Source organism: Alosa sapidissima, chromosome 9, assembly GCF_018492685.1.
Source record: "Alosa sapidissima isolate fAloSap1 chromosome 9, fAloSap1.pri, whole genome shotgun sequence".
Lineage (NCBI taxonomy): Eukaryota > Metazoa > Chordata > Actinopteri > Clupeiformes > Clupeidae > Alosa > Alosa sapidissima.
In genome coordinates, this window is record NC_055965.1 from 14787071 (window position 1) to 14813186 (window position 26116).

General features: G+C 39.6%; 1 long non-coding RNA gene across 1 annotated transcript; it reads right to left on the reverse strand.

Annotated features, from left to right (window-relative positions):
• Positions 1-9387: 9387 nt before the first annotated feature.
• LOC121718423 lies at positions 9388-9868 on the reverse strand. The gene is made up of 3 exons (XR_006033943.1): positions 9779-9868; positions 9556-9669; positions 9388-9432 (listed from the first exon to the last, which is right to left on the reverse strand). It is a non-coding gene; the product is annotated as an uncharacterized LOC121718423 (long non-coding RNA).
• Between the last annotated feature and the right edge of the window lie 16248 nt (positions 9869-26116).

A 26116-nucleotide genomic window follows, 5' to 3' on the forward strand; every position in this document is an offset into this window, starting at 1 on the left:
GACTTAACTGATGCATAAAGCTTCCAACCTGAACATTTCCCAAAGGCACTGACCTTTGCAAGTACAAGGTAAAGGTAGGCTAGACGTCAGTCAGAGAATCAGACTCGTTTTCTTTTTGTGTATTTTCTTTTAAAGGCACACTATGCAGTTTTTTTAACTTAATGTGCAAGTTTTTTAGCTTAATTTACCTTAATTTAACAGCTTCAGAGTCATTGGAATGGTTATATGACTTTTTTCGGGTTAAATGGTGGCCGTCTCGCTTCCCCTGCAGCGCCTGTGAGCGGAAAAAACACCCTTGCAACTGTGGGCCGGCGGGCCGACGGCCTCAGTGTTAGGAAGTATAAGGAGTGTAACGAATTGCTTTACCGGCTAGAAAAAGGTAGCGATGGAGTTTCTCAGACATTCGTCATGACAGAGCCAGCGAAAAAGAAGCAAAAACCGAGAAAACAGTAAGGAATATGCCAATACTGCATAGTTTACCTTAGTTTAAAATGTACTGAACAGTAGACGGAACATTTGACGGTCACATTGGCAGCATATCAGATAGATAGATAGATAGATACTTTATTGATCCTCAAGGGGAAATTCAAGGGTCTCAGTAGCATACAGACATAACACACAACATGCACTTACAACAGAAATGGTAAACATTAGTATAGTATAAACATATAACTAAACTCCACTGTACAATAAAGACAGTAGAAGATAAGATAAGAAACTAACAATACTAAATGCACTATATAAGTTAAATTAAGAAAGTCCAATGTGCTTGAGGGTGATCAAGCATAAGACGCTTGTAGTGTCAAGGCCAGGACTGGTGCTAAAGGGAGTGAGTGTCATGGTGAAGGTGCAAAAAGTAGTCCAACATTAGTCCAACAGTGCAACAGTAAGGTCTAGAGACCAGCATAAATAATATAGACAAATAGGAGAGTAAAGTGTAATGTAGACAAGGTAAAATAAAAAAAACTATTTCAGTGCAAGAACAGGTTGAGGTAACAGTGTAGCAGTAAAACAGTAGTGAAAAACATTAGGCTGTGTACAATAGTAAAACAGTAGTAAGCAGTAGTGGGCAGTCAGTACTCAAAAAACATGGACATGGAGAGGGTGGAGAGGCAGACAGACTAAGCAGAGAAGTCTATCTCTCCTCTTCCCTTTAGTGAGGCATTGAACAGTTCCATGGTCCTAGGAACAAATGACTTCCTCAGCCTTTCAGTTGTGCATGGCAGTGAGCAAAGTCTCCAGCTGATCAAGCTCTTTTGGTTTTTGATAGTGCTGTAGAGCGGATGACATTCATTGTCCAAGATGTTGATCAGTTTGTTTAGGGTCCTCTTGTCAGATATTAAAGTGATGCACTCCAGTTCAGCTCCCACTACCACAATCAGTTGTTACATTGGAGCATTTATCATGCTAATAAGTCATTCAGTGAGGGGGAATTTGTGATGTGTGTCAGATATCTTTGTTGCTTGCTACTCATTCCTGAAAACGATAATTTGTAGCATCTGCCAAGTGTCTCACTTTAAATTAAAAGAGAAAATCTATTTTTGTAGGCCTAAGTCGCTGTTGTAGTGTGGGCATTTTTTTTTGTTGTGCGGCTCTTTTGAGTTGTGTGGAATTTTTTTTTTGGCTCTTCATGATGGACTGGTTAGCCACCCCTGACATAGGAGAACTTGCTCCGGACGTAAATAACGTCCTGGTGACGTCCGCTAGAGAGCATTGGGGACGTTGTGAATGTCCACTTAAAGTATAAGTATAAAGATGAACTGAACTGAAATAATCAACATTGATAATGTGTTGATTATGACAATTAAAAATAAATGACACTAAAAAATGTAATTAAAAAAATCAATACGTAGCCTTTTTTAAGCAACACCAAAATTGCGTTTGTTAGTATTAGAACGCTGCCCGTTTCAATGACGTCACTGGCATGGTAGGACCTGAGAAGTTCTATAGGCAACAGCTGCAGCATATTATGTATACACGAAAATTAGTCATTTTAATGGCATGGGTTACACATTTGAGCCTGTGAGGGACAAGCCTGTAGTGTCTTGACTACCACTAGATGGGGGACGATCGGTTTCAGGCTCCAGCTCAACCTTCAGTAGGATCATTTGGGTGAAAATGACTGTGTGGGCGCTGCCGGAGCATGGACACTGGAATCTATCTGTTTCAAAGCAGTGGCGAAACGTAGGGAAAATGTTCGAGGAAGCTAAAGTGACGGGGAAAATATGTTTATTTATGTATATGTTTATTTTGGGGCGTATACATTTTGTGCAATGTACAACATAGACACATTTTGTGCGGCACAACATAGGCTACTGTAGGCCTAGCCTACAGGTCATGTAGAAAACTGGACGAGGGGCGCTTGAGACAGCAACACGCACGCTGTCTCTCTGTCTCCCTCCATCTCTCACACACACACATTGCCTACTGTACATCCTCCACACAACTGCATACTCACTCACCACCACTACATTAGGCCTATGCGAAGCTACGGTGCATACAAATAAGCTATACACGCATTGTCACGGCAATGTAGGCTAACGCAGTCTGGACTACTGGCACTCGTAACAGCAACTCACACGGGCTCTCTCTCCCTCCCTTGAAACTGTTAAAAAACTTCGTCACCCCAAGTTGACCCCAGATACACGGAGGATACACGAGTTTGCCGTTTATTTTAGGCTAACGTTAGTGGAACGTTTGCAGATTTTTACCTTGTGGATGTTGATATTGCACGAGTCTCTTGGATAGCAGCACTGCGAGTTAAACTCCCTCGCATCAACAATCTGCCCTGAGACGGTGAACAGCAACTGGCTTCAGGGTGAGTAGAAAGGGACATTGGATTCTGTTTACAGACCCGCTGTGATTTAGTTACCAGCTAGTAAACGCATTATTATCGATCTGTGATATCGTCGGAGTCATGGTTTATACTCTCTATGGTCGGAGTGCTAGCTTGTGGAGTTTGACATAAGAGTGTTTCCAAGGTGTTTAGCTGCTAGCCCTTTCCTAGGTTGGATCGTAGTGGACCTCATCTGAGGCTACTTCGAGATATTATTCCAAAGGGGACAGATAGGCTACTGCACTTAAAACTTTAAAAGATTGAACGAACCTTCCCAGACTTTGTAATTGCGACCAGTGACTGCATTGGGTGAACGAAGCCGAAGTTGAAACTTAGGCTCCATGGCACATAGACAGACAGTGGGCTCGCCCTTCTACGAATTGAAAAAGACTACAAGCTGCCCCACCGAGTTTGCGATAAAGTAAGCAAGAAAAGGTTTTTTTTAAGTCAGGATATGTCAAGTCAATGGCATTTATTCGTCCAAAGTTACAGACCAGTTTCCATAGTGCACATCTTATCAATAGTTTGAATGCCGTGTGTGTTTCTGCTCATTGACAAAATAGGGTTCAGTATGATTCATGCCCAATTAATTTCCCCTGTTAAAGTGTTCGCCTTTGTTTCACTAGTTTGGTTTCATTTTGTATGAGATTTTGTGATGTAGGCTAGCCTACGATAAACAGCTTATGGCCAATATGTAACTCAGCTAGGCCTAATGTTAGTTTCCTCAGTCATGTCAGCTAGCCTCAGACTCATTATCTGCTATGGCTGCTAGTGCTGAGTAGCTTACCATGCCAGTGACGTAGCCGATTGTTGAAATCCAACATGGCGGCGCCCATATAACAACAACAACACTTTCAACATACAATTGTATCCCTTTTAATAAATTCAGCCATTTTAATCATTGTACCAATGAGAAGAAATAAAATACATCTGTTATATCACCTTTACTTCAAATTCCAGTTCTGTTCATCTTAAGGATATATACTCTTTTGATCCCGTGAGGGAAATTTGGTCTCTGCATTTATCCCAATCTGTGAATTAGTGAAACACACTCAGCACACAGTGAACACACAGTGAGGTGAAGCACACACTAATCCCGACGCAGTGAGCTGCCTGCAACAACAGCGGCGCTTGGGGAGCAGTGAGGGGTTAGGTGCCTTGCTCAAGGGCACTTCAGCCGTGCCTACTGGTCGGGGTTCGAACCGGCAACCCTCCGGTTACATGTCCGAAGCGCTGACCAGTAGGCCACTATGGACGAATACAACTTCCCCAAAGTCTAGGGGACGTCCTGTGTTTGTCAGGTTGTCCATTCTCAGTGCGGCACTGATATTAGTTAAGTGTCTGTTGGTTTTATTTGGGTTAGATATATTTATATTTTGTTTTCTAACTTATAAAGGGTGCAGGTACATTTCACATTTCAACAATTTCACATTTGGCTGATGATTGTCCTTCTTTACACTTCTCTCATCTTCTCAAAGGAACTCTGGATCTCAATCCCATTGGGTCCTTGGTTACCTGTCTGAACAAGGCCCCTTGGTCCCGGATTAATCAATTTGGCTGAGCAGCCAGACACCATAGAGAGCCGAAGTCACACCCTTCTACTTCTGGTCTATGGGACCTATCTTTCAAAAAAAATATGAACGGGAGTCAATGGAGAGATAACAATTATTTGTTGGTCCCGTTTGAATTGCGCCATGAATTTCACATATGTGTGTGAATTTAAAAGATATTTTTTCACGTCAAGAAAGTACTGTTTGATAGACTTTAAAAGTTATGTTGGTTTCGTGCGAATTCGCTCAGTGGACTACATCTCTCGGGAAAGTGAAAACCAGCGCCCCAAGTGGTTGCGTTCCTATCGAAGAGCAGCTCCAATGTTAAGTCCCATAGACCTATTTTTTAAAAAAAATATTGTGAAGCCAAATCAGCAAAGTTATACACCAAAAATATTTTTCAGTGTGTATAGAGTAATAATCTTATAACTGTGAAAATGTCAGGCCCTATTATGCCTTATTTTAAAAAATCGAAATTGCTCCTTTTGTTTCATAAACAGACTACAAAAGAAGTCATGTGACTTTACCCTTCAACGTTACTCACAGTAGCATGGTTTGTTTATTAGCCTGGTTAGCATTGACACTTAATGCCAGCTCTTCATGTGTCGAAGCACAACACCAGTTATCCAGACATAAAGGTAATCACCACGCGGTTTACATCACGCTCCGTTATTACAAAACTATGTTAAGCCGGTTAAGCAAATTGCCGTATTGATCAGTTAGAGATTAAGTGCCCAAACCTGTGACGTCACATGCAACTGTAGTTCGTTATCACCACGTTAAGACAAAAACTCAAAACAATTCAACTGATCCTAAAAATAAGGTATGATCACTAGAAGCAATAGAGGTGACCCCAGTGCCTAACATATGGATGGCATTCAATTAAGATCCTAATGTGCACCGAGATATATTTTTTCTAAAAAAAAAATCCCATCTACTCCGCTAAACTCTAGGAACGCAACCAGTAGGTGGCGATGAGATTACTTTCCCTCCCTATACAACTAGCTGTTATGTTAGTTGATGGTTCTTGATGGTTGATGGATCTTGCTACCAGCTCTGTCACTTAACAGTAGTTTATGTACACTCTATGGACGAATACAACTTACCTGATGTGTCTAATCCTCTGACTCATGGTATTTTCATCGGCAAGGGAAGCCCGAGTAAAGGCCCATTCACACCAAGAACGATAACGATAACTATAAATAAATATCGTTCTCGTTAATATGAATGACGACATTCACACATAAACTATAACGATAACGACATGAAGAACAATATAGTTGGGGATCACTTTCAGAGCGATTTTCAGAACGATAAAAAGCTAACAGCCAATCAGAACCCATCAAATTTTAACCGTCACATTCATTAACACAAGGAGAGACTTTGCTTATCGCTGTTCAGTGTGAACGCTTTTATCGTTATGGTTATAGTTATCGTTATATGCTTGAACAATCCGGTGTGGCTGTGAATGGGCTAGTGCGACTGATGGGTTTGTAGTCGTTGAAATTACGATCTTTCACAATGTTGTAATTCAATAGTTACAAAACAAACTGCAAATGTCTTTACATGAAAAATTGTCTTTAAAATTGAAAAAAAAAAAACATCATATGGGTAATTCAAGGCACAAGTCAACCGGGACCAGAAAATAATGTATTTTTCACCATAGACTGCTGTTAATTTTTTTTTGAAAGATAGGTCCCATGGTGAGGTATGTAAACGCCGAAGAGCCCCAGTGTGATAGGCTGGTTGCTGTCATGTGACACACGCCACCACAAGAAAGCGGAAACGCATCGTAGCTGGCTGTGTGGGGTAAGGTAAGTTAAACTCAAGGGGGCAGGCGAATTCCCGGAAGTAGAAGAATCGACGTAGGCTGGAGGGACCACCTCTCTGCTAACTCCCATAGAAGTCCATTCATTCTAGGACTTTTTTGAAATACCATAACTTCATATGACATATATCCTGTGCCGATATTGTAGCTTCTGTGTAATCCACATAAACACTACAAAGGCAAAACAGACTCCACTACCTTGTCCGTAACATTGGTTACCCGTAAGAAGAATGGTTAACTTGTTCGGTTGGAGGGAAGCTAGCTTTGACGTAATCTCTCTTTCGCGCCGTAGGGAGATAACCGTATTGTTTGGATAAGAAGCTCAGTCCACCTTACTGTCTATGACGGTAACTCATAAGCAAAACCTAGCATACACGACCGTATGTTAAGGTAAAGGATTACACAGAGGCAACCTAATAATAATAAAAAAGTAAACCTAAATTTTTTAAAAACGGCACTAATCATTTCAGAGGTTTTCGATGGATTGACCATAGGTCGGAAAAGTGGAAAGAAGATTAGCTTCAAGGCTATAACTTTGTTTTGTTTTAGCATGACTGTTTTTGAAGATGATCATGTATAGCTTCAACATTAACACGACTTGGTGAGAATGATATTAATAATAATACATAAATAAATGTTTAACTTTGATGACTTTGAAGGCGAAGGAAGTGTGAGAAGAATTTCTGTGTATCTATCATATGAGTTACATGATTCAGATTCTATGGCTAACGTCACGAAGTTAAGTGTGAGTCTGCGCAGTACTGGGGGGACCAACTGAAAAATCGTTCTATTTGACTCAGTGCCCTCCCATTGAAAACGACGGAGTCTGTTCGTCCATTTCTTTTACTGTCTATGGTTAAACTACGTAAATTTAGTAAATAATAATGTTGTTTTTTTGTTGTTGTTTCGAACAAAATATAGGGATACTTATCCTGACTAAAACTCCTTCATGCTGTAAAACAACTAGAATCACGCGAAATTAGTGCAATTTCTTAGTCAATGTCTTATAAGGGTAAAAGACGGACAAATACGTGATAATTAGCTAAATAAATCATTGTTCACGACACGTTATGGTTAAAGTATCAAAATGAATGCAATGGTGATACAATCAATGAGGTCAGTTTCACGTAATAAGCTATTTGTTTCTTTGGCTCTGGGTAATTGAAATTAGCAATTTCTTAGTACAATTCAATGTCTTATAATGGTAAAAGACGTGGACAAATACGTAATAATTAGCCAAATAAATCATTGTTCACGACACGTTATGGTTAAATTATCGAAATGAGTGCGATGGTGATACAATCCTGCTTTTCAATTAGTTGAGATGGTGTTTGACATTAAATTATAAGCAGGTCAGTTTCACGTAATAAGCTTGGTTTCTTTGGTCTGGGTAATTCATGTGACAAAAAATTCTGTTATAGGCAAAACAAAGAAGTACAACAACATTTCTATCTCCAAAATAATGCATTGTACGCATGTGTGTACTACGTAGTGCATGCAGCTTTTAATGTCCAAAGTAGATACTGATTTTCCTGCATAAGAACTACAAATACTCCTCCAAAACTACAGTGTTGACACTTGAAGTTGTGGAGTTATATTTTAGTAGCCTATTCTGTAATAGAATAAATACCCACATCAGTTTTACCCTTGTCTCACCTGTATACAACATATGTCTATGAATTGCAGTAGTGATCAAATGAAAAAGGAAAGAAAGGTGTCCTGATGTGTTGTTTAGGGATGGTCCCCCCCCCCCCCCCCCCCCCCTACTTATGTTTTCACAGATCCTTGCTCCTGATATCCTGATGTATGGGTTGTATTTCATTATATGACTCCAGCAGAAAATTCACAGAAAGGAGAGTGGTGTCAAACTACAAGACAGCCAGCATGCAAGCAAGGCCTTGATTGTCCTTGTTTGGCTACTCATTTGTCTACTTCCTGAAGAGGCTGAAGCATGCTGGCCTTGACACCTCAGTCCTTGCTTCCATTAACAGCTGTGTTATGGAGTGCATCCTCACATCATGGTCTATTGCAGCGGTGGATACAGAGGACAGTTGACAGGTATTTTACGTCACTTTTACATTACTTTTACTGTGATTTTGCTAGATATGGTTGTCGCTTTGTTTATGTTTATGGTTGTGGCTTTCATATATTTTCTGAAAGCCTATAGCCTCTAGATGTCAATTAATATACATTAAGACATGCCCCACCTTCCTACTGACTTTGGTGCATCATAAGGCGTACATAGGCCCATAATGTAGATCGAGAAACGCATTGTACAGCTGACACATCTTGGGCTATACTATTAAGGGACAGCTGAATTGACCACCTAAACCATATATTTTCTGAAAGCCTATAGCCTCTAGATGTCAATTAATATACATTAAGACATGCCCCACCTTCCTACTGACTTTGGTGCATCATAAGGTGTGCATAGGCCCATAATGTAGATCGAGAAACGCATTGTACAGCTGACACATCTTGGCCTATACTATTAAGGGACAGCTGAATTGACCACCTAAACCACCTTCCTACTGACTTTGGTGCATCATAAGGCGTACATAGGCCCATAATGTAATTCGAGAAACGCATTTTACAGCTGATTATTTCTGATTCTTTCTGATTCTGACTTTCCAGGTTGTCAACTTTTGTCATCACTGAAGCAGACCCACGGTCACCTTAATGAGAGTGTTGCCACAGCCCCTGCATAAGAAACTCCAGAAGATCCACATTATCTTGCCTTATTTACTACCTGACTTACATTCAGTACTGCTGTAGGAATGTTTATTAAACAGGAAGCTAGCAGGATAGACTGAACAAACAGGCTTTTATTGTTCACTGCTGAGATGCTGTTGATATGCACGCATAATTATTAAAAGTTCTTGGTGTGACAACTTGCGCTGTCTCCCAGTCCCAACAAACAAATCTGGAAAGATAAAACGCAATATGTTAAAATCAAATTTGAAAACATGCCAAAATATATGAAGATTTTTCCCTCCATTAATTTCAGTAGGACTGTTATTTGGTGTTGTTGTTTGACTTATCTTTACTCGATCAAAACAACAGAACTGCAATTTTATTGATAATACCTGAAATACACAATTAAAAGACATAACTTTTTCAACATTGAATACTCTTACGTTTTTGGCTAGGTGAGATAAAGGGCAAGTTGTCTGGCCACCAGGGCAGGCGGTTTTCATCCTTCCAGAAATACCTTGTACCTGTAACAGATGAGGATACAAATTTAATTTGAATTTGAATTTATGTTGGGTTATTTGTAATTGTATCGCTGTGTGGGATGTAAGCCAAAAGATATGACATAATCAGGAAATTAGTTAAATTACCTTTTGCAAGTGAGGAAATTATGCTTTTAAGGCCATGGTAAGGTATGGCCTCAGGATCCATCCCCTGTAGATTCAGAGTGCCATCCTCACTCTCTGCATTTTCTCTGGTTTGTCCTGCACAACAATTTTGAGCCGTTTTCAAAAACTACTTGCATCTATATCACAGAAACAATTTAAAAAACATGGTCCAATGAATCTCATGAAGTCAAACAGGTTTCTTTACCTCGTGGTGCCAAGTTTGTCGGCTGTTGGCCACAGGCCTCTTTGAATGCTGCCAGGACTGTTGGGTCCATCAAAAATCGTTTCATGTGACCTGGACCTACAAGACAGAAACAGTTTGGCCTCTGCCTTTAACCTTGGGTGTGCAGATACCTTAAATAAAATAAAAAGAATCAGGCTTTTAAACAGGGAAATTGTGCTGAGTTAATGTGTGTACATAAGGAAATCAAACGGGAAATTTGGAGAGCTAAATTATCCTATAAAAGAAAACTAGAAGACAAGCTTAGCAACAATAATATGGGTTCAGCATGGGACAGTATTAGGTCTATGGTCGGCCTGACTGACAATGTGAAGGAAAGGGTCTCACTAGATGGGTTCACCTCAGATGTGGTTCTGACACAAGAGCTAAACAAATTTCACTCCAGATTTGATGTGCATTCTTTCAATAATGAAATAATGACGCTGAAAAATATAGCACTGGAACCAAAACATCAAGCTTGTCCTCCTTATTATTGGGTTTGGACAAGAAACTTAACAGGATCTCTACATCAAACAGCTATTTAAGAAAGCAAACTCATCTTGTCTGACTGGTCTCATCCTCTGCATCAACAGTTTCAGTTTCTACCATCAGGTTCCTTGCTCAGACTCCCATTTGCTAAAACTAGATGTACCGCATAGCGGTACAAAATATGACCGCCGCTCAGTCCTGTACATCCGTTCCGCGAAAATAAATCACACTTCAATTTGTCTCCATATTTTACTCCATCCCCCACTCTTGAAACTTTTGTGTATGCTTGTTTGGCATGCCTGAGTGTGTGTGTGCGGCTGCACAGAAAGTAGCCTACTGGTGCTGAAAAGGTGAATAGATTGTAGAATAGCCAAAGAAGATGTAGCATTGTTATAAAACCTTTAAAATCTCTAAACAATCACAAGTAGGGCAGTTCATCACAGTTCATCCATTGCAACTGGATTGATGAAAGGTCACTTACACCTGTAGGCTACATTGTATTTGGGAAAAGCAAAAGGTATCAGCATAATGTTATGTATTTATTTTTATTTTTTTATGTATTTATAAACAAAAACATCTCTGTCAGTTCCATGCCGTTTTCAACAGCTATCAAAAACAAAGGTCATTTTTGGATGGATGGATTTTTTGTGAATGTTTCTTCTTCTACATAAGATTTTAGTCATCTTTAGTTCATGTAATACTTTATTGTCAATGCACAAATTAAGTAACAGTAGTCTGAAACGTTATTGTTAATGCACAAATTAAGTAACAGTAGCCTAGTCTGAAACGAAATGCTGTTTTACATCTAACCAGTGGTGCAAATAACTGACATGTCCAAATGGGCCTTGATGAAATGCGTCGCTAGACTGTTCATACACATTTTAACGGACCAAAGTTGAAGACCTTTTGTCCGTTATTGTTCGTGCAAATATAGGCTGATTCATGTTCCCTTGCATTGTTTAACTGAGGTCCATGGCTAGTCTGGCTTTCATCAGACCAAGCTCAATCTTTTAAGAAATCAAAAAATAAATAGCGGGCAGATCACGCTGGCTTCACCCAGCCTAGTCCATAGGCACCCGATATTGTTTAATTTTCCGATTGAGATATACACGCTCTGGCTATTCTAAATGCAAAAATGCATCAGGGAGTTATGACAAAACGGTAACTAACAAACTAGATCCTAATAGAAAGCTGTTAGCTTCCATAAGCTACAGGTAGGATTATAACGTAGGCCTATTTACAACATAAATTGTCAATAGGCTATGCTGGCGACACAAATAAAATCTCCTTGGGAAACCAATGGCTTACGCCTTACAGTATCAAGCGGACTTAAACTGTCATATCGTGGCGAAAAGTTGTAATAACATTCACGCAGCTCCATGAGTCAAGGAAAGCGCGAATGAAGTAGCCACTTCTAAATGGGACCCACTACACAGTAGCTTAAGGTGTTTTGCTAAAGCAGCCATAATGAAATGAAGGTGTCATTGTTTGGATACTTCACACACACGTGCTTTTTAATTTCACAGACTACAACTACCAAGTTGTAATCAAAGCACATCGATTCCCCTCTCACACCCTGCACGCACTTAAAACAAAATAAACAGGCGTCTCAGTCTCACGCATGTATAGGCAAAACTGTATCAGACCGGTGTAACGTTGGTAAATCTTCCATTGCACAGAATGATTTTGTAGCACGTGCAATAAATGACAGTCGAAAGATACAAACAGTGCTGCTATACATTTGCTTGGTATAACCGCATTTATAGTTTTCTACAAATGCAATCAATCAAATGCCTCCATCACTCAACCGACGCTAATGGTAACATTACCTAGGTCCTTATTGATATTACAAGATTAACGTACCTGCAGTAAAAACCAAGCATGTCCGATAAACATCCTCAGATTTATTTCGGCTTCAAGAAGAAATGGGAATTACACTTCATGTGAACATCGTCCTATACTTATTAGATGTTCGCTGCGGTAAATTACAGTCCTTGTAGGAAGCGTCCATTGTTTTTTCCAACCCACTTTTAACTTCCAACAAAATTACGTCTCACTGCAACGATGCGCCATCTAGTGGACAAACGACTACTTCTCGCCAATACTGAAAATGCAGCCATGATGATGATGATGAATATTTATTTTGGGTTTCTTTTAATCCTACTGAATTTGTAATTATGTATCGGCCGTTCTAATACCGATAGTATGTGGGTGCCTGTGTGTGTGCATGTGTATATGTGTGCACTGCCATTTACAGGCCAATGAGTGTACAGTCACTAAATGTATACATAACCTAATTTTTTTAGACCCCCCCATGGATGAAATTCTACGAAACTTGGCATACCCCCAGAGAATGCCAGGTCAATCATACACATAAAATTTGGTGCAGTTCTGAACATCTTAACTGAAGATAGGGGCGATTAAAGCAGAATAATATTGCATTTTCATTTTTTACCGGGGGGTGGGGGTGCAAATCACAAATGAGTGATTATGAGCCAGGTTGATGTGGGCCCTTGAGACCAACATACCATAAAAGATTCTTCATCCTCAGTGCCACGGTTCAGGTAGTTATTTAGGAAAAACTGTTTAGGGGGCCCAGCACGAGGGGGGGTGGGGGGGGGGGGGGGGGGGTGGTGGTGGTCCCCGGGGACGAAATGAAATTTTTCCGTAAAAGGCTAGTGGGGCTACATACCCACCAAATTTCATGTACCCCGGTGGTTCGGTGTCCCGGGTATCAATGACCAAAAATTCAGGGAGTAGATGACGGGAAAAATTATTGAATTGTGTGCATGTGTGCGTGTACAAATTTATGTTTATGTGTGTGGTTGTGTGTGTGTGTGTGTATGTGCGTGCTTGTGTGTTTGCCTGCGTATGTGTGTTTGTGCATGTGCATGCATGCGTACATATGTCTACTGTGTGAGTATGTGTCATACGTATGATTACTGTAAATGTATGTGTGTGCGTGTGTATCTGTTTATGCACATGTGTGCACATGGAATGGGTTAACATGACCCCTGGAGGCACACATACGGAAAAAATTGGTCATCTTAGGCCCTACAGTTCTCAAGATATTCACAGAGAACTGTGTCTGCCCTACCCTCCTTTCGGGGGGTCCAGTCCAGCGGGGGGGGGGGGGGGGGGCTACAGATCAAAACGAAGAATGACGGTTCCATGCTATCCATGTGGGGGTACATGCCCACCAAGTTTTGTGTTCCCCGGTCTTTCAGTGTCCTGGGAATCCTTGTTGGTGTACGTCACTAAATGTACACATAAATTATTTTATTGTAAGGCCCCCCATGAACGAAAGTACACAAAACTTGGCATGCATTCGGAGGGTGTCATAATGATCCTACACTTTTAATTTCGTGCAGTTTTGACCTTGTCAGCCAGAGATATTGTGATGAAAACACCTAATTTTTTGCTTTTTAATTTTTAACTAGGTGGCGCTATACATGAAATAAGTGGTAATGGGATGGGTTGACATGCCCCCTTAAGACCAACATACATAAAAAAGGTGGACCTCCTAGGCCCTACGGTTCTCGAGATATTCACAGAAAACTGTCTCCGGCCACCTACAGGCCAGTTGGTGTATAGTAACATAAATTAATTTATTGTGTGGCCCCCCATGAACGGAATTCCACAAAACTTGGTGTGCATACAGAGGGTGTCATAATGATCCTACACTTCCAATTTCATGCAGTTTTGACTATGTTAGGTCACAGATACCTTCAATTACAACACCTCATTTTTACTTTGTTGTGTTTAACTAGGTGGCGCTATACATGAAATGAGTGGTTATGGAATGGGTTGACATGGCCCCTTGAGATCAACATACAAAAAAAAAATGGTCCTCCTAAACCCTACGGTTTTCGAGATATTCTCAGAAAACTGTGTCTGCCCTACCCTCCTTTTGGGGGGTCCAGTCCAGCGGGGGGGCTACAGATCAAAACGAAAAACAATGGTTCCATGCTATCCATGTGGGGTTACATGCCCACCAAGTTTCGTGTACCCCGGTCTTTCAGTGTCCCGGGAATCATTGACGGAAATTTGGGCATGCGAAAAAAAAAAAAAAAAAATGTGACTAAACCTATATGACCGCCGCTTCGCTGCGCGGCGGTCATAATAAATACTATAGTTAAAGAAATGACTGTATTTTATTCTTTATATTTAACATCTAATTGATCTTACGTGCTTCTTCAGAACAAATGTTCATTGCTAAAGAAGCAATTAACGCCTGTGCTCTTTCAGAGCAGGAGCAGCTAAATAGCCATGCAGCTCTGTCAGTCAAAATTTTGTCCACTTCTTTGGACAATAACATATTTGCTGTCCTGAAATAGCAAAATATATGTTGATGTCTCAGTATACAGTATATTTATATATATAAAAAGAAAGATATGAAGGTAAAATTAAGAATGAAGATTATATATAGACATACGGCAAGCTTCATATGTTCACCATTGAAGTCAGGCAATGCAAAGACGGTGGCTGTGGCATTGCACACGCTTACAGCATTATGTTGTCGTAATTGAAAAATATAAGATGACAGACTGTCCAGGGGAAAGGTGTCCTGGACAGCTGCCACATCATTTACCTAAGTGGTATGAAAAATTATCACAAGGTTAAGAATGTATTCAACAAGAGATCTACACAAACACATTGATGGTTTAACCCTGAAGAAATTAAATATGATAATGAGTAATGCAATGCAACATAGGCAGTGTTGGTTGGGTGACTGCCTTTAAAATGGTAATGCAAGGCATATGTAAGACTGGATGATTCAGAACACAATGCACAAGTGATTTTGAACGAATACAGTTTTTGAACTGAAAGTTCAAGGATGTCCTCTTAGACACCTCACTGAGGCCATTGTCCCCTGAGCTCTGAGCCAAAAACTACTCACAACACCTGATTGGCACAATGTATTCACAACACACCACATGATTGGCGTGATGTATTCACATGTCAACTTTTAGCTGTGGAAACCCCATTCATTTCTATGGGAGATTTGAGTGCTGTGTCTCATTAGAAAGTCTCTGGCTAAACATATTTTATGTCTAATTTGCCAGGGATAACAAAGACTCTCTGTTGCCTCCTCTCCTCTCTAATGACACCAGCCCGGTCCTGAGCACCCATGATGTCAGACTCTGTACCAGTCTTCTTCTTCAACCTGTCTCTGGCAACTTCATGGGTCCCTGCATTCCTCAAATCAGCGACAATAGTTCCTCTTCCCAAGCAATGAAGTGTCACAGGCCTGAACGATTACAGGCCTGTGGCACTCACCCCCATCGCAGCGAAATGCTTTAAGAGACTGGTCATCACACAGATAAAATCTGCCATACCACCTTCACTAGACCAATACCAGTTTTGCTTACAGAAATAACAGGTTGACAGAGGATGGCATAGACTGTGTTACACCCTCTGCTAGAACATCTAGAGCACAGGAACACACATGCAAGGCTTCTTTTTTGCTGATTTTAGCTCAGCTTTAAATACAATCTTGCCGAACAAACTCCGTAGCAAATTACATGAAGTTGGACTCAGCACCTGCAACAGCTCCAGCATATGCAACTGGATTCAGGACAAACCACACTCAGTATGTAAGGGTCGTCAGGCACATATCATCTACCTTGCCCAATAACACCCCCCCCCAAGAGCTGGTATGGACGCTATACAGCCATGGATGCTGCACCACAACCCCACCCCGCCCCCCTCCCTCCTAAGTCTTAAGTGATACATTGTTTACTTGAGCTTGGATGTGATTAACCCAGGTCAAGTCCTCAAATAGCCTATATGTACTCCAACATACTTGAAGCTGCTCTCTCTTGGGCTCCGCCTAGTGGGCTGTCCTCCTTCAGTGACTGGTTTCTTCAACGCAGGTCCTTTTCTCTTGCTGCTCTCAGACTTTACTGTTTACTCTTTACTGTTTTATTAATTGCATCATAGTTGCAAAGATAGAGCTGAATATAAATTAATTAAAGATGAAGCGGAACAGAAAAAAAGCCACACAAAAATCATATTCATTATAGTTATGGTTATGATTTAGAGACAAAAACAACCCTTTCATTAATTAAGTGTATGCTTAAGAGTATGCTGAACCGATCTTTAAACCAGATCTTTAGACACCAGATCTAGATCTTTATAACAGATCTTTAGACACAAACGAGGAACCACTGAATTTGACATTTAAATTGTATTCTGGCCCCTATAGGAGCACAAACAGGTAGGTCAATTAACAGTGAATTACACCAGTACAATAAGTTGTGTGGAATCCTGTGTCATATAAGGTCTGACCATTATATATATATATATATATATATATAAAGTGAATGCACTTTGCAATTGCAATTGTAAAGATTTGTATAGCCTACAGTCACTGGCTAAATTCCCAGAATAGAGCCCTTAGAAATGTAATAATATGCACAAATAAAATCTCTCATTAATAACTCAGGCTACACTGCAAGTGTGATTACAAAGGTCTTCATAACCTACAAAAGAGTGTTAACTAATAAGAGCCCTAACCTATATTATAAGATCCCTGGCTGATGAATCTATAAAAACAAAAACACATATGCAATCACTTAAATGTAAGAGCCCCAAGTGCAATAAGAGCCCTGGCCTATATTATAAGAGCCATGGCTGATGGAGCTATAAAACAACAAAAGAACAAGAACAACAAAAACACAAAAACATTAATATATTAGGTGAATAAATTTTGCAATTGCAAAGATGTGTATGCAGTCACTGGCAAAAGTCCCCCAAAGTAAGAGCCCCGAGCGCAATAAGGGCCCTGGCCTATATTATAAGAACCCTGGCTGATGAAACTATAAAAAAACACCCAAAACAAAAAACATAAAATGCAACCAAATGGAAAAAAAACGTATCAACTTACTTCCAGCCGTTTTCCTGCGTAAAATTATACTTTTATACTACTTTTATAATTACAAAACCTCTCTTAGTTGAGCGTTTCGGCGTTCGTTCGTGTCACTTCGTCTCTCTACGTACACATGCTCCAGACGCCAGCGTTGACGTTACTGGCGTTGCTGACGTGGTTGGTTGCGTGTGTCACATGACCGCAACCAGCCTATCACACCGGGGCTCTTATACGGGCTCTTCGGCGTTTTTCGAGTGTTTACATACCTCCCATGGTGGCTAACGGAAGGAGTGTGACTTCGGCTCTCTATACGCCTGCTTTTTTGTGGAGAGTTGGAATATTAATACAGAAATGTAATATATGTAAATTACATATATTGTGCCCATGTACAGTATGCCTGCTGCCTATATGACAATATATGCAAAATTCATATATATATTACATGAAGTAATATATATATATATATATATATATATATATATATATATATATATATATATATATATTACATGAAAACGGGCATTTTTGCTATATGTGTATGTGTTTAAAACACATACACATATAGTAAAAATATCCGTTTTCATGTAAGTGCCCTATATTTTCCCATATATGCACATAAATGTGAAATACGTAAGACGCATGTGTATACATGCATATATGTACTTATTTCCATAGTATACACTTTCACTTACATTAGGGATACAAATGCGTCTAATATGATGACACTAATATGATGATACATTCACTTATATTAGTGGCACAACTATGTTTCTTATACAGCCTGCATATACAGTATACTTGTACGCATTCTATAGAACACACAATTCCACGTCTTTTCAAATACAAACTTTACTGCATTATTTTTTTTTTAAGAAAAAAAAAAACATTGAAACATTTCAAAACTCGCCACCATTTGGGAAAACACACTCATATTTAATTAACATTTTTTCCTGGACATTGCCAGTCTTAGTTCTGGCATCTTCCCATTCAGGGCTGTTCCGATCTGGCCAGCCGAAACCGAGTGCTTTGACATAACTGGATCTGAGAAGGTAGATTTTAAAGAAAAAAGCTTTAGGTATAAAGCAAACAAAACACTGGTGAATAAACTTATCACCAAGATTAAAAAAAAATCTTTATTGCAATTTCTTCTAGTGCAAGTCAGTAAAATTGAGTGAGAATGCAAGTAAGGCCACACTTACACTGTCAGTGTGTAAGTGGCGGCCAGTTTTGCACCGATTTAATTTGCAGGCGAGAGAGGGTCATAGTGCCAAACACCACTACCACCTCTCAACGAAACCAGAGACTTTCTAATGTGGAGACACAGCACTCAAAAAATACTCCATAGAAATGCATGGGGCTAGTTTGTCACGCCAATATGGCCGTTGTCTACACATATCCCACCCCTTTCTCGGCAAAACCAGAGACTTTCTAATGTGGAGACACAGCACTCAAAAAATACTCCATAGAAATGCATGGGGCTAGTTTGTCACGCCAATATGGCCGTTGTCTACACATATCCCACCCACCCCTTCCTCGGCAAAACGTCGACATGTGTATACGTTGAGCCAATCATGTGGTATGATGTGAAGACATCGTGCCAATCATATATTGTGATCTCGCCGCTGGAGCAAGATTGGTGTCGTGAAGCCTTGCGCACGCGCATTTCTATCGAAATGGATGCCCAGCGAGTATGGTGCGGGAATCGTGCCTAAAACCTTCCGACCGTCCATCTGATCAACCAACCGATCGACCAACCGAACGTCATACCACCCGCCTTACTTACATGTATCAGAATAATTGCCTTTTTATAAGCAGCCTACATATACCTACATGAACCTACACGTATCCAACATGTGCCCAGAATTGGTGCAACATGTACTTATTCTGTTGGAACATGATGGATACATGTAGGCTTGTGTTGGAACATGAATACGTATATGTAGGAAAACTGTACACTGTTGAAACTTCATTAGTCTATTTGTGTCGTTATTAGTGACAAGCTATTGCTATTGTTGCTTAAACTATTATGCGTAATAACCATCTGCAAAACAGGACTACCAATTATCTGCGAGATATGAGAAATGCCATAGGCTGGCCTTACCACATGTTCTCTTTCTTACATCAATACGTTATGGAAGCATATGAGCCCACTTCAAATCATCTCCAAATATGTGATTATGTATCCAAGCCTATAGGCTAAGTTTAACAACGTTCTTTGGACAATATCCCTCGGACTGCAATTTGAACAGATTTTGCTGTGCTGTACTGCAAGAGTGGCTTGAGATTAACATAGCCTAAATACTGTAATGTTTACACTAATAAAGATACATTTATTAAGTAGGCTAACAAATGAAAAGTGTTTTCAGCTGAAATGGCATGAAGGCTATATGTGGACCGCCTGGACCTTTGAGCAAAACATCAGCAGACAGAGAAGCCCTCAGTGTAGCAATGCAGACTGCTCGGGGGAACCTGCTTATCCAACTGTGGGTCGCCAGTCGAACTGACAGGCTTATCATAAATTCGCATTTATTTCAATTTGGCTTTAGGCTTGGGTCACAACTACTCGCAATATGCTACAGACACCAGTTAACCACAATTTGTAGCCCTATTGGTCATGTTAAGCGTTACTTGCAATGTGAAACTAAAATCTAAGACGGTAGAAAATTATGTTTAAAGACAAGTCTAAGCATAATTTTCTACTGTCTTAGATTTTAGACAAACAGACAAAATGCACCAAAAACAAAACCTCCGAAAAACCTCCAAAACCTCCGCATAGAGAGGTAGCTACACATTTGTTGTTGCATGATAAAGCAATGAACGTGCGTGTAGGCGTTTGACATGACGTTTGATGGATCCACCGGTTGGTAGGAAGGGAGGTTTTTGGCATCATTCCCGCGCTATAGGACGAGTGCCCAAAAAGCGTTGTCAAATGGCCGCCGAGTGGAGGGACTTGCCTAAAGGGACTTTGGCAAAACGTCCATGTGAATACATTGAGCCAATCATGTGGTGTGATGTGAATACATTGAGTCAATATGGTGTGTTGTGAAGACATCTTCCCAATCATGTGTTGTGAACTTGCAACTGCAGCAAGATTGGTGTCGTGAAGCCTTGCGCACGCACATTTCTGCTGAATAGGATGCCCGATGAGTGCCCAAAAAGCGTTGCACTATGGCCACCGAGTGGAGGGACTTGCCTAAAAGGATTTGGTTTGGTTTTGGTTTGGAACATTTATTTTCTTGAACATGTAGACATTAACAATTAAAATATTTAAGAATCAACATAGACATAGACAACAAAATAAAAATGAAACGTCACATTTTGTTAAAAAAAAAGGAGTAGAGGGAAGCAAAAGCCTGTAGGTCTCTACCACCATCTTTCAGTTAAATTAATCTTTAATCATCAACGTTTAGTATTTACATATATATATATATATATATATATTTGCAAACCTTTATCTTATACTTGCACATTTAACAATCATACCTCCTATGTTTATTTATATTCACAAATAATATATATTACGTTGAAGATTAAAATCACTCCTATGTTCATCATATATACATACACCCATACATACACACACACACACACACACACAATATATAATTGTACTCATTAAAGGCCATGCATGCATGCCTGCATGCATATTATACATACACATATACATACACAGCCCCCAACGAGCACAATTTAAGATAGTAAACTACTTGTCATTTCCATCACTGAATATTTTCACACATCTCATATTTTGCTATTGTGTATAATTTAAGATGCTTTTTAAACTGTGCAATATGTTTGCAATCTTTGATCCTATCTGGTAAGTTGTTCCACAACTTCACCCCACAGACAGATATGCACATGCTTTTGAGTGTAGAGTGTACCGTTGGTTGCCTCAGTTTCAATCTCCCTCTTAAATTATAATCACATTGTGTTACATTTGCCAAAAACCATAAATTTGGTTTTCTTTACATTGAGTGATAATCTATTTATATCAAACCACAATTTCAACTTGGTTAACTCAGTAGAGACAACCTCCAACAACTGTTTGAGGTTCCCTCAAAATTTTTGAAAACTGGTAGAGCAGGGAAACTGGTCTGTAGTTATTGTAGAGATTTTTTTCACCTTCTTTGAAGATCGGAATTACCTTAGCAGTTTTCATTTTGGTTGGGAAGGAGCCCGTTTTAAGTGAAAGGTTACAGATATGTGCTAAGGGATCTGCTATATTAATAATAACTTTTTTTACTATTGTCATATCAATTCCATTCCAGTCTGTTGATTTTGGACTTTGTCTAACCAAAGTCCTTTTAGGCAAGTCCCTCCACTCGGTGGCCATTTGACAACGCTTTTTGGGCACTCGTTGGGCATCCATTTCGGCAAAAATGCGCGTGCGCAAGGCTTCACGACACCAATCTTGCTCCAGCGGCGAGATCACAACACATGATTGGCTCAATGTATTCACATCACACCACATGATTGGCTCAATGTATTCACATGTCGACGTTTTGCCGAGGAAGGGGTGGGATATGTGTAGACAACAGCCATATTGGCGTGACAAACTAGCCCCATGCATTTCTATGGAGTATTTGTTGAGTGCTGTGTCTCCACATTAGAAAGTCTCAGGTCTAACTCCACAACCACCACCTTGAAAGAACATGCTTCTCACAACAAACCAAGGGTAACATTCATGATTCTGTGTAGGCCTCACATCCTAGCTTAAGGGTGTAATGCATCTGCATGTTGTTCTATTCACGTTTCTCTAAATCACCTCTGGACATGAATGGAATCCAATTGGAGAGCAAAAAATCATATCTTCACACATATATGTGTGTTTATATATATATATTTTATCACATTTGCCATGTGCTGTACCTTTCCACAGATTATAAAAATTATAAATTGCTGTCACATGATAAAACGTGTTGGTTTCCTAGGGGTGTTTCATCTTACTCCTATGCCGGTTGGGTCGTGTATACAATTTTAAAATACATTATATTGGGTAATTTATTACGGTAACACGTCATAACTTCTATCTAATGCAACAGATGCATCCAAACATGAAACAAAGTACTACAAGTACCAAATGTGCCAAAATATCTCAGGACGTCTCGCTAGTTTACTGGGTATTATACGTTGAACATCTGGAAACTACTTCTCGAATTTGCTATACGTTTTCTTTTTTATGATTAAACTAACGGTATAAAAGGAAGGTGGAAGTGTTATACGCGCCAAATAGATTTCAAAATGACGTCATGCAATGAACTACACGTTGATTGGCTCTCACCTTTGTGTTCTCATCCAGTGAGGCACGGAGTAGCACCGTGGCGCTGTGGGATAAATAGACTTGCCTTGCCACAACTTTGCATTTGAGTATTCAGACGAACTCTCAACACCTACTGAAAAATGAGCGGCAGAGGCAAAACCGGTGGGCATCCTCGTTTCACTCCTCTATTAACTAGAAAGGGGTCTGTTAATTCACCATTCACTTTAGCTTGTACTATTGATGTATTGTACAGAAGTTTAATAAGACTAATAAAACTGTCAGGAAGACCAAACCATTCTAACACTTTCCACACGTATTCTCTTGATATAAAGTCAAAAGCCTTTTTTTGGTCTAAACCCACAATATAAAAACCTATGATTGATCTCCCATCGCAAAGTTCTCTCAGGGTGCTTAGATTATCCCATATATTTCGGCCCTTAATTGCACATGTTTGTTCTTTTTCAATTTCTTGTAATAAGGGTTCAAGCCTTTTCATTAATATTTTCGCAAAAATCTTGTAGTCAACATTCATAATTGTTAAATGCCTATAATTGTTAATATCAGACTTGTCCCCTTTCTTATACAGGAGGGACATAGTGCCATGATAGAAAGATTGGTGAAAATGTCCTGATTCGATACCTTCGTTGAAGACTTTCTTGAGGATTTCTGCCAGTGTGGAATTAGACATTTGGTAAAATTCTACCGGAAACCCATCCGGTCCAGGAGTCTTACCTTTATTCAGGCAGTTGATTGCATTTTCTACCTCACCAGAAGATATCGGGTTTGCAATTTGCTCCTGCAGATGGTTATTCTTGATGGTTCTACTTCCTAAAAAATGATTAATTTCATCTCTGTTGATGGTGATTGAGCTGTACATGTCTTCTAGCTGGGCCTTTGTTTCAGATATGATTTCGTCAATTAGATGGACATAACCATTTGCAGTTTTGATTTTTTTCAATCCAGGTTTCTTCTTTTCTCTTTTTAAAACTATCCAATAAGGAATGAATGGTTGGGGTAGATTCATAAACGTGGCCACTATAAAGTTTCAAGTTCGTTTTTGATTCTTCATTGAATACATCCAATTTCTTCTTTAGTTTTTCCAGTTCATGTTCATTATCCTTGGCTAGTTTTAGTTCAATATATTTTCTTGTTAGGTCTCGATATTGACTTTCTTTTTCTTGGTTTAAAGCTTTACACTTGGAACGAAAAAAAATCCGTAGACGAGTTTTGACTGATTCCCAAAAACTACATTCTGATTTCCAGAGAGGACGTAAGTTTTCCAGGTTTTGAAATTCCTTCTGAAGAGCATCGACGACTGAATATTCCTTTAAGTATCGAGTATTTAACCTCCATAATCTCTGAGAGTTTCGTTTCTCAATTTCACATTGGGTGATTACAGCTAAATGATCCGAATCTACGATGTATTTTGTCTCATAAGACTTAACAAAAACTTGGCTCGACACATAAATTCGGTCGATCCGAGTTTTAGTATTCGAATCTATTCTCGTGTAACCTACCTGTGTAGGAAAAATTACACGATAACAGTCTTTCAGGTTCATGTTTTTACATATATCTCGGAGGATTTTCCCTTCTCTTGTTAACTTAAAAGGTTTTATAGCTACTCTGTCATTTTCTTCTGTTACTGTATTAAAATCACCACACACGAAAACATTGTAGCCCACCATACAAAGTGTTTGCAATTTTCTAAAGATCGAAATTTTTTTATGCCTGTCGGGTGGAGAGTATATATTAATCACTCGAATTTTTTTCCCTTTAAAAAACAAATCTACTAAGAGAAGTCTTCCTGGAATGATTTGTCTCACTTTTAAAACAGCAAAACTCTTTGATTTTAAAAGAATTCCTACACCGTCCGCTTTGTCTTCGCCATATGAAATGATGCAATGTCCATGTGACCATTGATTTTGCATATCCTGAATGTCTTTATCATTAGTTATTCGTAATTCTTGTAAACAGGAAATGTCAATGTTTTGTTGCTTGAGTAATTGCATCTTCTTTTTCATGTTTTCCACTGACTTAACTCCACGTACATTGTAAGATAATAAAAACATTGAGAAGGAAAAAACAAACAAACAAAAAAAATAAATAATAATAATTAGTTAGACTTTGGCCTATCATCCGGACTAGGTTGATCTTTCTTTTTTTTACTTTGTGGTGGTGTTAGGGATAATTGTCTCTTCTTTACTTTATCAGAGATTCTGGAGTTACTTGGTGGGCTTATTTGTAAAGGAGGGAACTCCGCATCATATACTTTTTCTTGTGAGCTTTTTGTAGGTGCGTTCTCTACTTTTACCTGTCCCTGTTGAACTTCGTTCACCTGATTGTCCTTCGCCAAAGAAGTCTCTAGGTCAATAAGATCACTACTCTCCGATTCTTCCTCAGATTCGTCCTCCTCAGGTTCATCTTCAGATTCTTCTGTAGATTCACTTTCACTCTCAGATTCATCAGATTCCTCGGCGACATTATCAGCCCCAAAACTCGACTCACTAGCACTTTCAACATTTTCTTCCTGTAATGCCTGTACACCCTGGTTCTCATTAGTTTGGTTTTCTAGTTGTTTTTCATTAGGTTCACCAGTCTCAGTTGTTTGCGGTGGACTATGCGCCGGGTTTGGTTGTGGTGGAAAAGGCGCCGGGTTTGGCTTAGGCTTTTTAAAAAGATTAACATATGATTTAGGGCACTTGAAGTACGTGTGGTTTTTCTCGCCGCACAAAGTGCAAGTACTTTCACTGACGCAACTGTTAGCTTTATGCCCGCACTGACCGCATCTCCAGCATTTCACTGTTGGACATTCCTTATACTGATGTTCAGTGGAGTTACAGGTGAAACACCTTTCGACTTGACCATTATAAAAGATTCGTCCATGGTGTGGACCTAATGAGATCGATGTAGGTAGCTCGGATTGCACTCCAAACTGCGTCTTTTTTAGTTGCACTTTGTACCTTCGTACTCCGTACCAGATTCCATATTTATCAACAGGTTTTTCGAATAAAGTAACCGAAGAACAATATCGATGTAAGAAAACTTCTACATCAGCGTCGAAGATTCTCCCAGTCCAAAATTTTACTACGATTACTTTTTCGTTGACATTATGTGATGTTATTAATTCCCAATCTTGCCAGATATCTCGTTTTGAATTTACTTCGTAGAAATCATTGAAACGTTTAAATGCCAAATCATTCACAAAAACTAGCTCGTATTCTTTGCGATTTGGAAGAGCTATGAAGGATACTACATCTGAAGTTGCCATCCATTGAGAAGCAAAGAGAAGATTATCCCCAACATACTCTCTATTTGGTGCTTCACCTCCACCTTTAAAGACCAAACGACACCAAAAAACTCGCCTATCTGTGCGTGGTGTGTCCATTGTAAAGCAATTTTTTTTTAAACTAGTTAGGTCTAAACACGGACTAACCCGCCGGTTTTGCCTCTACCGCTCATTTTTCAGCAAGTTTTGAGAGTTCGTCTGAATACTCAAATGCTAAGCGGCGGAAAGGCATGTCTTATTATGCCACACCAGCGCGGTGCTACTCCGTGCCTCAGTGGATGAGAACAAAATGCTGAGAGCCAATCAACGTGTAGTTCGTTGCGTGACATCATTTTGAAATCTATTTGGCGCGCATAACACTTCCACCTTCATTTTAGCCCAGCAGCTCAATCACAAAAAAGTTAACGCATGGCATAG